General features: G+C 42.2%; 2 non-coding genes across 2 annotated transcripts; both read right to left on the reverse strand.

The window, feature by feature from the left end:
* Positions 1-4442: 4442 nt before the first annotated feature.
* LOC149515065 (25S ribosomal RNA) lies at positions 4443-7837 on the reverse strand. Its single transcript, XR_016327918.1, has one exon. It is a non-coding gene; the product is annotated as a 25S ribosomal RNA (ribosomal RNA).
* A 228-nt stretch (positions 7838-8065) lies between these two features.
* LOC149515066 (5.8S ribosomal RNA) lies at positions 8066-8221 on the reverse strand. Its single transcript, XR_016327929.1, has one exon. It is a non-coding gene; the product is annotated as a 5.8S ribosomal RNA (ribosomal RNA).
* Positions 8222-11820: the final 3599 nt, after the last annotated feature.

The following is an 11820-nucleotide window of genomic DNA, read 5'->3' on the forward strand; positions in this document are numbered from 1 at the left end:
AGAGCTATGGCCTCAACTATAAGTAAAGGGCACCCTATCCTCATTCACAAGCATTCACCATTGAGTAATATACAAAGCATTCTAAGATTCCTTTATGTTTTTTAGTTTACATACCTTTTAGTGTTGGTTTTATGTCCGCACACTTATTTCATAGGCTGACTTAGGCATATGGAGTCAATTCCTAGTCTAAGGTCACATGAAGTTTGGCTTAAGATTGAAGTCTGTGACACATGGGCCTGGTTAGGCCAAGGCATTTTTGTGGTTAATAAGAAGGGACCACGAGATCGCCAAATACCTGAGAGACTTGGCCAAGCCAAGCTTATGATCACAGCTTCTGCTTGCACCACCGCAGGGATCCGTTACCTAATTCAAGGACTTGGTTTAGGGTTAGGGGTACCATTAGCCATAGGCATGGGCTTGAGCTTGGCTCCTCTTTTTGCATGCATGGTAATCAACCAAGGCCATGGGCACCTGTGAGTTACTTGAGCAACTAACCACCTAACAAAATGGATAGAAGGCATGTATAGCCTAGATGTATACAATGATAGGCCCATCATGCACACTTACTCCTTTAATGGGAAGGAAGAAGGGGTAACTAAACTACTACCCCTTAAAGAGCATGAGAGATTTCACAAATATATTAGTAGTAGACATTAAAGTGTCTAAAATGGGGATATTTTTTTCAAACAAACATATCCTACACCGAAGGTCTACATGTGCCGATGGTGGTTGAGGCATGTGCCGATGGTGGTTGAGGCATGTGCCCATACCAATGGCCATCTTTCACCAATGTTGATTGAGGCATGTGCTCGCACCAGTTCTAGATTGTATCGATGTTGATTGAGGCATGCATGTACTAAATAGTGGTCAAGGTAAGTGCTTGTACTAAGGGCCAAACTTTACTGATGGTGGTTGAGGCATGTGCCTGAATTATACACCAATATATGCTGTTGATGGTTGAGGCATGTGCTCGTACCATGCACCAGCATTTGTTGTTGATGGTCAAGACTTGGTTGAAGTTTGATTTTAGGCCATGGTGCACATACTGGGCTCAAGCATGTGCAGCTACCATTATTTTCTACCTAGGGCACCATCACTAAAGCAAAGCCAGAGAACCTAATTGATGGCATTAGGGTTTCAGCAATTAAGGGTAAGGGCCGGGGGGTGTGCAAACATAATGTGAAATAGGTGCTGGTCCTTGGCTGTCATATTGCCCCTCTATCCCTAAAGGTACCTCAACGACTCACACCTTCTTAAAAAGCATTAGAGCTTTTACAGGTTTGGAACTAGTAACCATTCAAGTATCTAAAATTGGGATGCTTTTTTCAAATGGCCGCAAAATTTTCTACACATCAATTTTTTAGCTAAATTTTTTTATGCATGCCAACAAAAATACAAGGATCACACATACCAAATTAGTGGCCAAAACTCCTTCTAAAAAATTTTTTTAAAAAATCTCAAACGAAAAAAATTTTTAAAAATCATGAAAAACAAAAAATAAGTCATCTTGCTATGAAACTTCACATGAAGGCTTAAGAGACCATTACAAGAATTTACAAGCCATAAAATTGGCATTGGCATGGTAGAAATATGAAGATGTGCCTAAATCCACCTATTGCTTGATCGTGGTGTGCATAGTGCATGGCTCAGCATGTGTTAATTATGTTTGAGGGAATTGCTCGCATAAAAGGCCAACATGTGCCAATAGTGGTTGAAGCATGTGCCAAGACAAAGGGTCAACATGTCTCGATGGTGGTTGAGGCATGTGCATGTTTCATAATTCGCAAGCTGGTCCAAGCCTAAAGGTTCTAGCTGGATAGGGTCTGACAGCTAGGGGGACCTAACCTTGAGGCCAACTCAAGGCACTCATGGGGAACTAGACCAAAAGAGTGGTATAAGTAGTGATTAGGATTCTAGAGGCTCAGGCACAGTGATCATGTTCCACAAAATTGAGCCAAGCTTAGTTATAGGGGCTAGTGAGGACTCATATGAATTTACAAGCCATAAAAATGGCACAACACAGTAGAAATATAAAGATGTGCCTGAACCCACCTGTTGCCTGGTCATAGGGTACATGGTGCATGGCTCAGGCCCAAGATACCCATAAGTGGTGCATGACCTAGCATGTGCTCATGCTATTCGAGGGAACTACCCGCATAAAGGGCTAGCATGTGTTGATGGTGGTCAAAGCATGTATCGAGACCAAGGGCCAACATATCTTGATGGCGGTCAAAGTATATATTAAGACCAAGGGCCAACATGTCCTAATGGTGGTCAAGGTATGTGCATGTGTTACAGTCGTAAGCAAGCTAGTCCAGGCCTAGTGGTTCTAACAGGGTAGGATTTGATAACCAGAAGGACCAGGCCTTGAGGCTAACTCGAGGTCTAGGTTATCAAAAACTGGATCAAAACAATGGTATGGTCAGTGATCAAGACTCCAAAGGCTTAGGCATAGTGTTCAAGTTTAACATAATTAAACTATGCCTAGGTGCAGGCATGCATGAACATAGTCCTAGTTTGGATCAGATTTGTTGGCTTCTAGAAGGCCTAGTACTGTAGCACAATCTTTGACAAGCTGGAATTATGCTGAGCACTTAAGTTTCGTAGGCCAACTTAGGTAGATGGAGTCAATTCCCTTTCCAAAGCCATATGGATTTAGCTTAAGATTAGAGCTTGTGACACATGCATCGAGCATCATTTGGTGCCAATGGTGACCAAAAGGCAGACAAGTGCCTTGGCTGCAAAGGTTATGATACACATGTTACACCAAGTGCCAATGTTATGCCCCAAGCAAGCACACTAGGAGCTAGGACCATGCCCCAACAACCAAGGCATGAGCACCAGAGACAGAGGTGAGGGTTCACACAATAATCATGGTAGAAGCATTAGGACCTCTCGCCTAATAGTCAAGCTAAGCCATAACACTAGGACCATATTGACAATATGTCCACACCATACCCAAGTGAGTGGGGCCAACCTAGAACCGTCTAAAACACTCCAAGATCTGCAACATGCCTAAAATAGAGGGGGACTTGGTCAATCCTTACTATTAGGATGTAATCTATATTTTTGAATTTTAAAATGTAATCCCTTAATATTAGGAACTACCACACTAGAGTTGGGTCTTCAACTATAAATAAAGGGCCACCCCACCCTTATTTGTAAGTTTTCACCACTAAGTAATATACAGAGCATTGTAGCATTCCCTTGTGTTTTTAAGCTTGCATATTCTTCCTTTTAGTGTTAGTTTTATGCTCACATGCTTGTTTCATAGGCTGACTTAGGCATATGAAGTCCCATTCCCAGTCTAAGGCCGCATGGAGTTTGGCTTAAGACAGGAGCCTATGACATAAGTACCTGTCAAAGAGGTGTTCAAGGTGATAAACCACACTAAGTGCCAGTGTTATAGACCTAAGGAGGCGTCCTGAATCCCACATTGGTTGAGTACTAGAGTTGGTCTTGGGATATAAGAGTTCACATATTCCCTTCATTGTAAGGCATTTTTTATCGGACAAAATTGTGAGGCCAGAGGGGCTAGAGTGGACAATACCTCACAAGGGTGTGAACTATGATAAGTAGGCTAATCTAGGACACCAAATGAGTGTATGTCTAAGTCTTAGAGCCATACAGGCCTGGAGATTGAGTCTGGCTTGTGATAAGTGGTATCAAAGCTAACTTTAGGAGGTACTAAAAATATGCCACCAAAGATGGTGGGCCCTCGTTGAAGTGGGTAAAGATGTCACAAAACTAAGAATGAGTCTTAAATCCTGCATTAGTAGAGTACTAGAGTTGGTTTTGGGATATAAGGGTTCAGACATTCTTTTCCTTATGAGGTGCCATTTATGGGATAAAACCATGAGGCCAGAGGGGCCAGAGCAGACAATACCTCTCAAGGGTGTGAATCATGGTAGGTAGGCTAATCTAGGACACCAGATGAGTGCATGCCCATGTCTTGGAGTCGCATGAGCCTGAAGGTTAAGTCTCAACCTATGACAGCAACACCTGTCAAAGAGGTGTCTGAGGCAACAACCCACACTAACCAGGGGCCCACTTGCACTGGTAGTGGTTGAGTTAAGTGCCTGCACAAAGTGTCAATATTTGGTAATGGTGTTCGAGGTAACAACAGGCTAGCATTTGCCAATGGTGTTAGATACGATTGCCTGCACCAACTAAGGGCTAGATGCCATCGATGACATCTGAGGTAATAACCCACACGAGGGGCAATAGAGTTTGAGGAAAATGCTCACACCGAGGGTGAGCCCATCCCTATAATGAATGCCTAGGGCATTCGATTATTGTTTACTTAGACGCTTGAGTGAGAGATGTCATCGCTCGGCCAAATCAGTTGCAATAAAGAACACCATTCATCCCTAACCTTAGAAGGGTGCAGTGTAAAAAAGTGAAATGAGATGACTTCATTATGTGTAGAGGGGGAAGAAAGGACAAATCGAAGTGACAAAAGGTTGAATGTCAATGGATCATGGTAGTAAGGCCACTCTACCATTTACAAAACCTCATCATGTATTTAAGTGATCTGCAAAGGATTTTACCCTCTACTTAATAGGAATTGAGCTCTAAGGAAGCCTACATAGCTTGTTTGTCATAAGGGCTTCACCTATGATCCATGCCCTTAGGAGCCATGGGCCCTTATTTTAGGTCAACAATCAGGCAACGAGCATATGCATCACTTTTAGCCCAAATTCTAACTTAGAGGTATTCGGTCATAATCTAGTGCATGGTAACTTCATGCCACTAGCTTTGCAACCAAGTCTTATGACCAATTGTGCTAATCAACAGTTCTCGTACTATGTTGAATTACTATTGTGATGCTACCATTAGTAAGGTAAAACTAACCTGTCTCGTTATAGTCTAAACTAACTTACGTTCCTTATTGGTGGGTGAACAATACAACACTTGGTGAATTTTGCTTCATAATGATAGGAAGAGCTGACATCAAAGGATAAAAAAGCAACATCTCTATGAATGCTTGGCTACCATAAGCCAGTCATCCTTGTGATAACTTTTTTGACACCACTAGCTTCAAATTTCGAAGGTCTAAAGGATCAATATGCCACACTTTCACAGTTCATATTTGTACTAAAAATTAGAATCAAATGAGCTTTTACCCTTTTGTTCCACATGAGATTTTTATTATCGTTGAACTCATCTTAGAACATTGTGTTATCTTTTAACAAATATGGTGCCTCAAGCAAACTCTGCACTTGACAATGACTTCTACCTAGATCAACTGATCGAGGTTAGCCATGGGTTTCAAAGAAGGGATTGTGTCGTACCTATAATTCACAGAATAAGTAAAATAATGGTAAAAGTAGTGATATTTTAATTTTGCCTAAGGGCTCCCACTTATCTTACGCCTCTCAAGTCTTTTCACAAAGTTAGACTAAACTTGAACTCAATAGGGTCTTTTTCCTCATTGAATTCATGAAGCCTATTCCCTTAGCTATGGTTTCACTAGATAGTAGACAAGGATAGTGAGAATCTTGTTAATCCATTCATCCATGTCACTACTTAGATGATAAGGCATTTGGCTACCTTAAAAAAGTCATAGTTAGTCCTACCATTTACCCGTGCTTAATTGAATTTTTTCACTTTGACATTTAAAACATTGGGTAGAAATCACATTGTGCAAGCATCCATAATGAACATCATAATGCTTTATTTTAATTAAATAGTCAGATTCCCTTTGCCCGTACCAATTTTGAGTTAACTATTCATCACCCAGGTAAGGCCCTTGATGGAGCCATTCCTAGTTCATCCCTTAATCAACACGTGGTGACCTGTTCGCGCTATAGGAACAACTTGAGTAGTGCACCAGTAGTCAATGGGTTTAGAACTAAGACCCCCATGCCCAACCCTCAGAATTAATACTTGTTCCCTAGGTTACGGATCTATTTTGCCAACTTTCCTTGCCTACATTGTTGCATCGACTAGAGGTTATTCACTTTAGAGATCTGATGCAGTTATAAGTTTGACCATGCATGAAAGGCATCTAGGCACAAATGGCACTTGATCCTTTAAATTTTCAAAAGCTATCAAGGGTGCACCGAACACCAAGTGACGTGTGGTGCTCTTTGACTACTAGACCCTACCTCCAACTAAGCTGTTTCCAAGGTGGGCAGGCCATTAAACAAAAAAATTACTTTTCATGAGGCCCTCGCTGATGTCTTTGGACTCTTTAATGTTGTCATCAACTGCAGTGTCTTGATTCAAGAATTTTAACATAATTACCTTTTGAAGCTCACATTGGATGCACTATCGGGTAGGCTTCCCTTGTCTTTTAGGATCAACTAACCCATGTGCAAGTGTTGTTCACATAGAGCCTTTCCCCTATTCAGCCTTTAAAGTTCTTATTTGAATATTTGCTACTATCACCAAGATCTGCATTGATGGTTGCTTCACTCTGGCTAGCATCTCGAGTTTTACGATGATTGCCATGCTTTCGTACTCATTGGGACTTGGCCCTTGCCCCAACAGCTTGGTATAGGTCGTATGCTTAAACATCATCCATTTTCGGGGCTAATTGATTTGGCAGGTGAGTTGTCATGCACTCTTTAGTATATTTCAACTTCCATGTTCATTATCTTGCTATCTTAATCAACTAACACCCTTTATGGGTTCTAGGTTGGTGCACAATTAGGCACCATAACCTAACTTCTAGTTCATCCTGCATCGTTAGTTCTGCTTACCAAAAAATAGCCCACTTAGAGCTCTTGATTCTGTGGCATGGTCTAATAAAGCAGATGTATTATCCTACCTATTTAAAGTTAGAGAATAAGTCAAGCGTGTTGCATACCCGATGCCTCTAATCATTGGCTTCACCTAATATAACTCGCTAAGGGGTCCTCTTGAGGGAAATTTCATAGGGAACTAGCTACTAGATGGTTTGATTAGTCTTTCACCCTTATACCTAAGTCAAATTAACAATTTGCACGTCAGTATCACTATGGGCCTCCACCAAAGTTTCTTTTGGCTTCACCTTGCATAGGCATAGTTCACCATCTTTTAGGTCTCGATAGGCATACTCACACTTAAACCCTTCTTAGAAGATCAAGGTCGATTGATGGTGCACTTATGAGGGATCCCGCCAATCAACTTTCTTTCACCTTACAGGGTTTTTAGCCTATTAACTCGCACACATATTAGACTTCTTGGTTCATGCTTTAAGATAGGTAAGATGGGGAGCTTATAGGTTGATGCTAAAGCACACTAGTGTGAAGGCATGCCAAGATGATGCATGCTACATTCCACGATCATAGTGATGATGTCTTTGTGGGCATATTGAAAGCTCGAGCTTGGGCAACCACCATGACCTGCGTCGGTCCACACCTTGAGTCGATTGGCAGATTGGCTCTCACCATTCTACATCAGACCAGGGTGTATCGTCGACCCCTATCCACTTCCCTTCCAACAATTTCAAGCATATTTTGACTATATTTTCAAAGTCCTTTTCATCTTTCCCTTAGGATGCTTGTTCATTATCGCTATCTTGCCCATATTTAGCTTTGGACAGAATTTACCACCCAATTAGGGTTGTATTCCCAAACAACTCAACTCATAGATAACACCTCATGGTGTGACAGGGTCTAGGCACAATGGGCCTACCAACCTCTCCAACACCCTTTTTTAGAGGACTTGGGCTTAGCTCGCTACTAAAAACATTTTTTTAAACTACAATTCCTATGCCAAAGGTGCCTGATTCATAAGCTATGCTTTTCTTAGTTCACTTGCCATTACTAGGGGAATCATGGTAAGTTTCTTTTCCTTTGCTTATTGATATGCTTAAACTTATAGGGTAATCTTGCCTGACCTAGGGTCACAATGCAAGCATCAACTGAGTGATGGGGGTCCAATGGGTCTGGATGGATAGTGAGAGCACGTCACTGGAGACGAGGCATGATGGGAACTTTACCATTGATGATCATAGTGCCATCATTGGCAGGGACTTGTTTTGGGGCCAACCGTGACTAACAAGATCACAGAAGGCCATTTTCTACCACTTTTACCTAGAATTTGATGGGTGAGGGATTGAGGGGGTGATAATGCATGACACCCAGTTAGACATGCCCTTGACCCAATGGCTTAGGGCACAACTTGTGTTCAAAGACTTGATGGTTCTTGAGATTCTATAATTCATACCAAGTATCACACTTCGCTATATTCTTCATCGATGCTATAGCTGAGATATCTGTTGCTGAGAGTCATTTTGGTTTTTCATGACAAAAAGAACCACAATGCCACCCGTGCACACATAGTGAATGAATGGCAATAGTGTACATGCTCTTTTTCATTCTAGCTCTTTGGCATGATTTGCTTTGGCAGTTCGTTATTTGGCTATGGGTGACGACATCGATCATTTTACCCATCTAAGAGTCGAAACAAATTGATTGTCGCACCTATTCCGATTCAGAAGGGGCTTAAGGCATAAAGGCACCCTCGTCCCCTTGGTATTTCGTTAATACATTCATGGGTCATTCGTTGAGCTAATTTTGATAATGATCCTTTTGTAGGTTTAGCTACGAAAACTTTATTATGACTTCTCCTTCCCTTAAATGATAAGGTTCAGTGGACTTCTCACGATGTCATAAGTAGTGAATCGTCCATGTCATCGTGATTCGAATAGTTCATCAGACCATTTAATTGGTAGGAGCAATAGGTAGTGTGTACAAAGGGCAGGTGTCATAGTCTGAAAGCTAGTCTAAGCTCAAGGGTTCTCTCTAAGTTGAGTAGCAGTTCAAGTTCTAGTAGGACAGAGTTTGATAGCCAAGGTAGCCAAGCTTAGAGGTAACCTAGAGGTCTAGGTCATGGAGAACCAACCCAAAATAATGGTGCGGGCAATGATCAAGACTCCAAAAGCTTAAAGAAGGTGTTCAATTTCGACAAGTTTGAGCCAGGCCCAAGGGTAAATGTGGTGCACGATGCACAGACACCTAGTCAGACGTAGGTGAGAGCACGATTATTGAGGTACAAGTGCACAATCTAACTATGGTGCAGGTGTCATGCCCTTGGTTGGCATAATAAGAGTTGAGACTTGAGCACCTATGGCCAAGGCTTAAGCACTAGGGACAATAGTGAGGGTTGGCAAAATAGCATGGGAGAAGTGTCCAGACTACTTGCGTAGCATGTAAGCCTACCCACACAGCTAGGACCAAGCCCACAACATGTCCACACCATACCTAGGTGGACCTAAGAGAGCCTAGCGGATCCAAAATCATCTAAAAGCATCTAGGATGGGTAGCATTCAGTAGGAGGATCTAGTCAACCTTGAGAATTAGGAGGGGATCCTTAGAATCTGGGTGCAGTCTATGTAAATCCTTTAATTCGAGGAATCATGTTGTCCATTGATTTTAAGAAGTGGCCATAAGTAAAGCTAGGGGCCTCAACTATTAATAGAGGGTCGCCCTACCCTCAGTTGTACATCATCAGAAATACTGTTCTTTAAGAATATATAGCATATTCCAACTTTCTCTTGTCTTCTTTTAGCTTGTATATTCTACCTTTTTAGTTGTTTTTTTACCTGCACACTTGGTTCATAGGCTGACTTAGACATAAGAAGCACATTTCTAGTTTAAGGCCACACAGATTCTGAGTTAAAGGTCAAAGTCCATGATAGTTGGTATCAATGTAGGTTCTATTTGGTGGTGTTTAGATCACACTCAAGGCATTCACAGATATAGCATCCCAGAGTGATGTGGCTAGCCAATAACTAGAGGCCTAAGAGCAAGGTCGTGGAAGGGGAAAGAAAGCTAGTTCGAGGGACCTTTGGTCTACCTTGGATGGGAGGCTATCCAAGCTAGAGGTGACAGTGGGTGATATGAAGGAGAAGCTTGATGAGGTGGAGGCTCACATTGAGGTGTTGGACTCCATGGAGGAGGGGTTCAAAGGTGAGTTGCAAGCTACTTTGAATGAGGCCATTGACATGATCACCTAATGGAATGAAGCCTTTAAGGCCTATGTGGAAACCAATAGTAAAGAGATAGAAGAACTCAAGAGGGAGATCACTGCTTGCAAGAAGCCATTGAAATTGGCGTGATCATTTGAGCGTTGAATACCCATGTGGAGATTCTTAAGCCTAAGGAGTTCAAGGGGACTAGGGTGGCCAAAGAAGTAGATAACTATCTATGGGGGATGGAGCAGTACTTCCAGGCCACAGGCATCTAGGACAATGCTACTAAGGTAAGCACCACTTTAATGTACCTTACTAATATTGCCTTATTGTGGTGGAAGGGCCGGTGTGATGATGTCAAGTGCAGAGGTGCCTTGATTGGAATCTGGGAAGAGTTCCAAAAAGAGTTCAGAGAGCAACCTTTCCTAGAGTACACTAATGATAAGGCACGAGCAAAGTTACACCAGCATACTCAACAGGGGGACTTAAAGGAGTATGTCTAGAAGTTCTTTGAATTGATGTTTCAGATTTTAGATATGAGCGAGATCGAGGGTTTGTTTGCCTTCGTGGATGGGCTCAAGCCATGGGTGAAGCATGAGCTACAAAGAGGGGAGTTCGTGAATTGGCTAAGGCCATGGGGAAAGGCAGGGACAAAAAAAACTAGGAATAATAGTCTAAGAATGGAGGCCATGACCAACAATTTAAAGAGGGAGACAAAGACCATTTAGGTAAGGGTGGCCTAGGTAAGCCACTAACGGGGAGATGGGAAGCTAGGAGGGATCGAGAGCTGGTCTCTTATTACTTGTGTGATGGGCCACATAGAGCATGGGACTATCCCAAGAAAGGCAAGATAGCTACCATAAACAAAAGGTTAGATGAAGAGCCAAAAAGGAAAGCTGAAAAGCTTAGCTTGATCATACTCAATACTATTTAAGGTAAGGGAAACTATAAGCCAAAGGGATTGATGTATGCAAATCTTATGGTTATGAGCAAGAAGGTGAGCATACCGATGGACACAGGTGCCTCGTATTTGTTTATTTCAGATGATGGAACCTAAAAGCTCAGCCTAAAGCTGTACATAGGGACTAGTACCATCAAGACAGTCAACTTCAAGCTAGTTTCAGCCATTAGAGTGGCACATGGGGTAGAGATACAACCTAGGGACTAGAAAGGTAAGAAAATCATCGAGGTAATACCCTTAGATGATTATGTGTTTGTGATTTGGTTAGATTTCCTTATTCGAATTAATTCCCTCCTTATGCCCTTTGCAAATTGCATATGCATTTTGGATGCACAATGCCAATGCTTTGTACGATTGAGGCACGGGTCTAGGATTGGGACCATGGTGCTATTGGCCATTCAATTTACCAAGGTGATGAGCAAGAAAGAAAACACCTTTTTAGCTACCTTGACGTATGAGAAACCAAGAGAGATAGAGTCTGATACCCCCTTAAAAGGGTTAGAGGTCTTGGAGACCTTTAGTGATGTGATGCTTGCATAGTTATGTAATAGGCTACCACCTAAAAGAGAGGTGGACCATAAAATCGAGCTGGTGCCCAAGGCTAAACCACCAGCCAAGGCTCCTTATCAAATGTCACCCCCAGAGTTAGACGAGTTAAGAAAGTATCTTAATGAGCTGATTGATGCTGGCTACATCAGGCCATCTAAGGTGCCATATGGTGCCCCTATTTTGTTCCAACACAAACAGGATGGGTCCTTACGATTGTGTATTGACTATCAGGCTTTGGACAAGCTGACCATCGAGAACAAGTATCCTATCCTACCCATTGCAAACTTGTCGATCAACTTGGTGATACGAGGTGGTTCACCAAATTGGACTTGAGGTCAGGGTATTACCAAATTAGGATTACGAAGGCAAATGAGCCCAAGATAGTGTGTGCCACTTGTTATGGCTC

The sequence above is a fragment of the Durio zibethinus genome, chromosome 14 (assembly GCF_047325235.1).
Source record: "Durio zibethinus cultivar Kanyao isolate XHJ-2024 chromosome 14, ASM4732523v1, whole genome shotgun sequence".
NCBI lineage: Eukaryota > Viridiplantae > Streptophyta > Magnoliopsida > Malvales > Malvaceae > Durio > Durio zibethinus.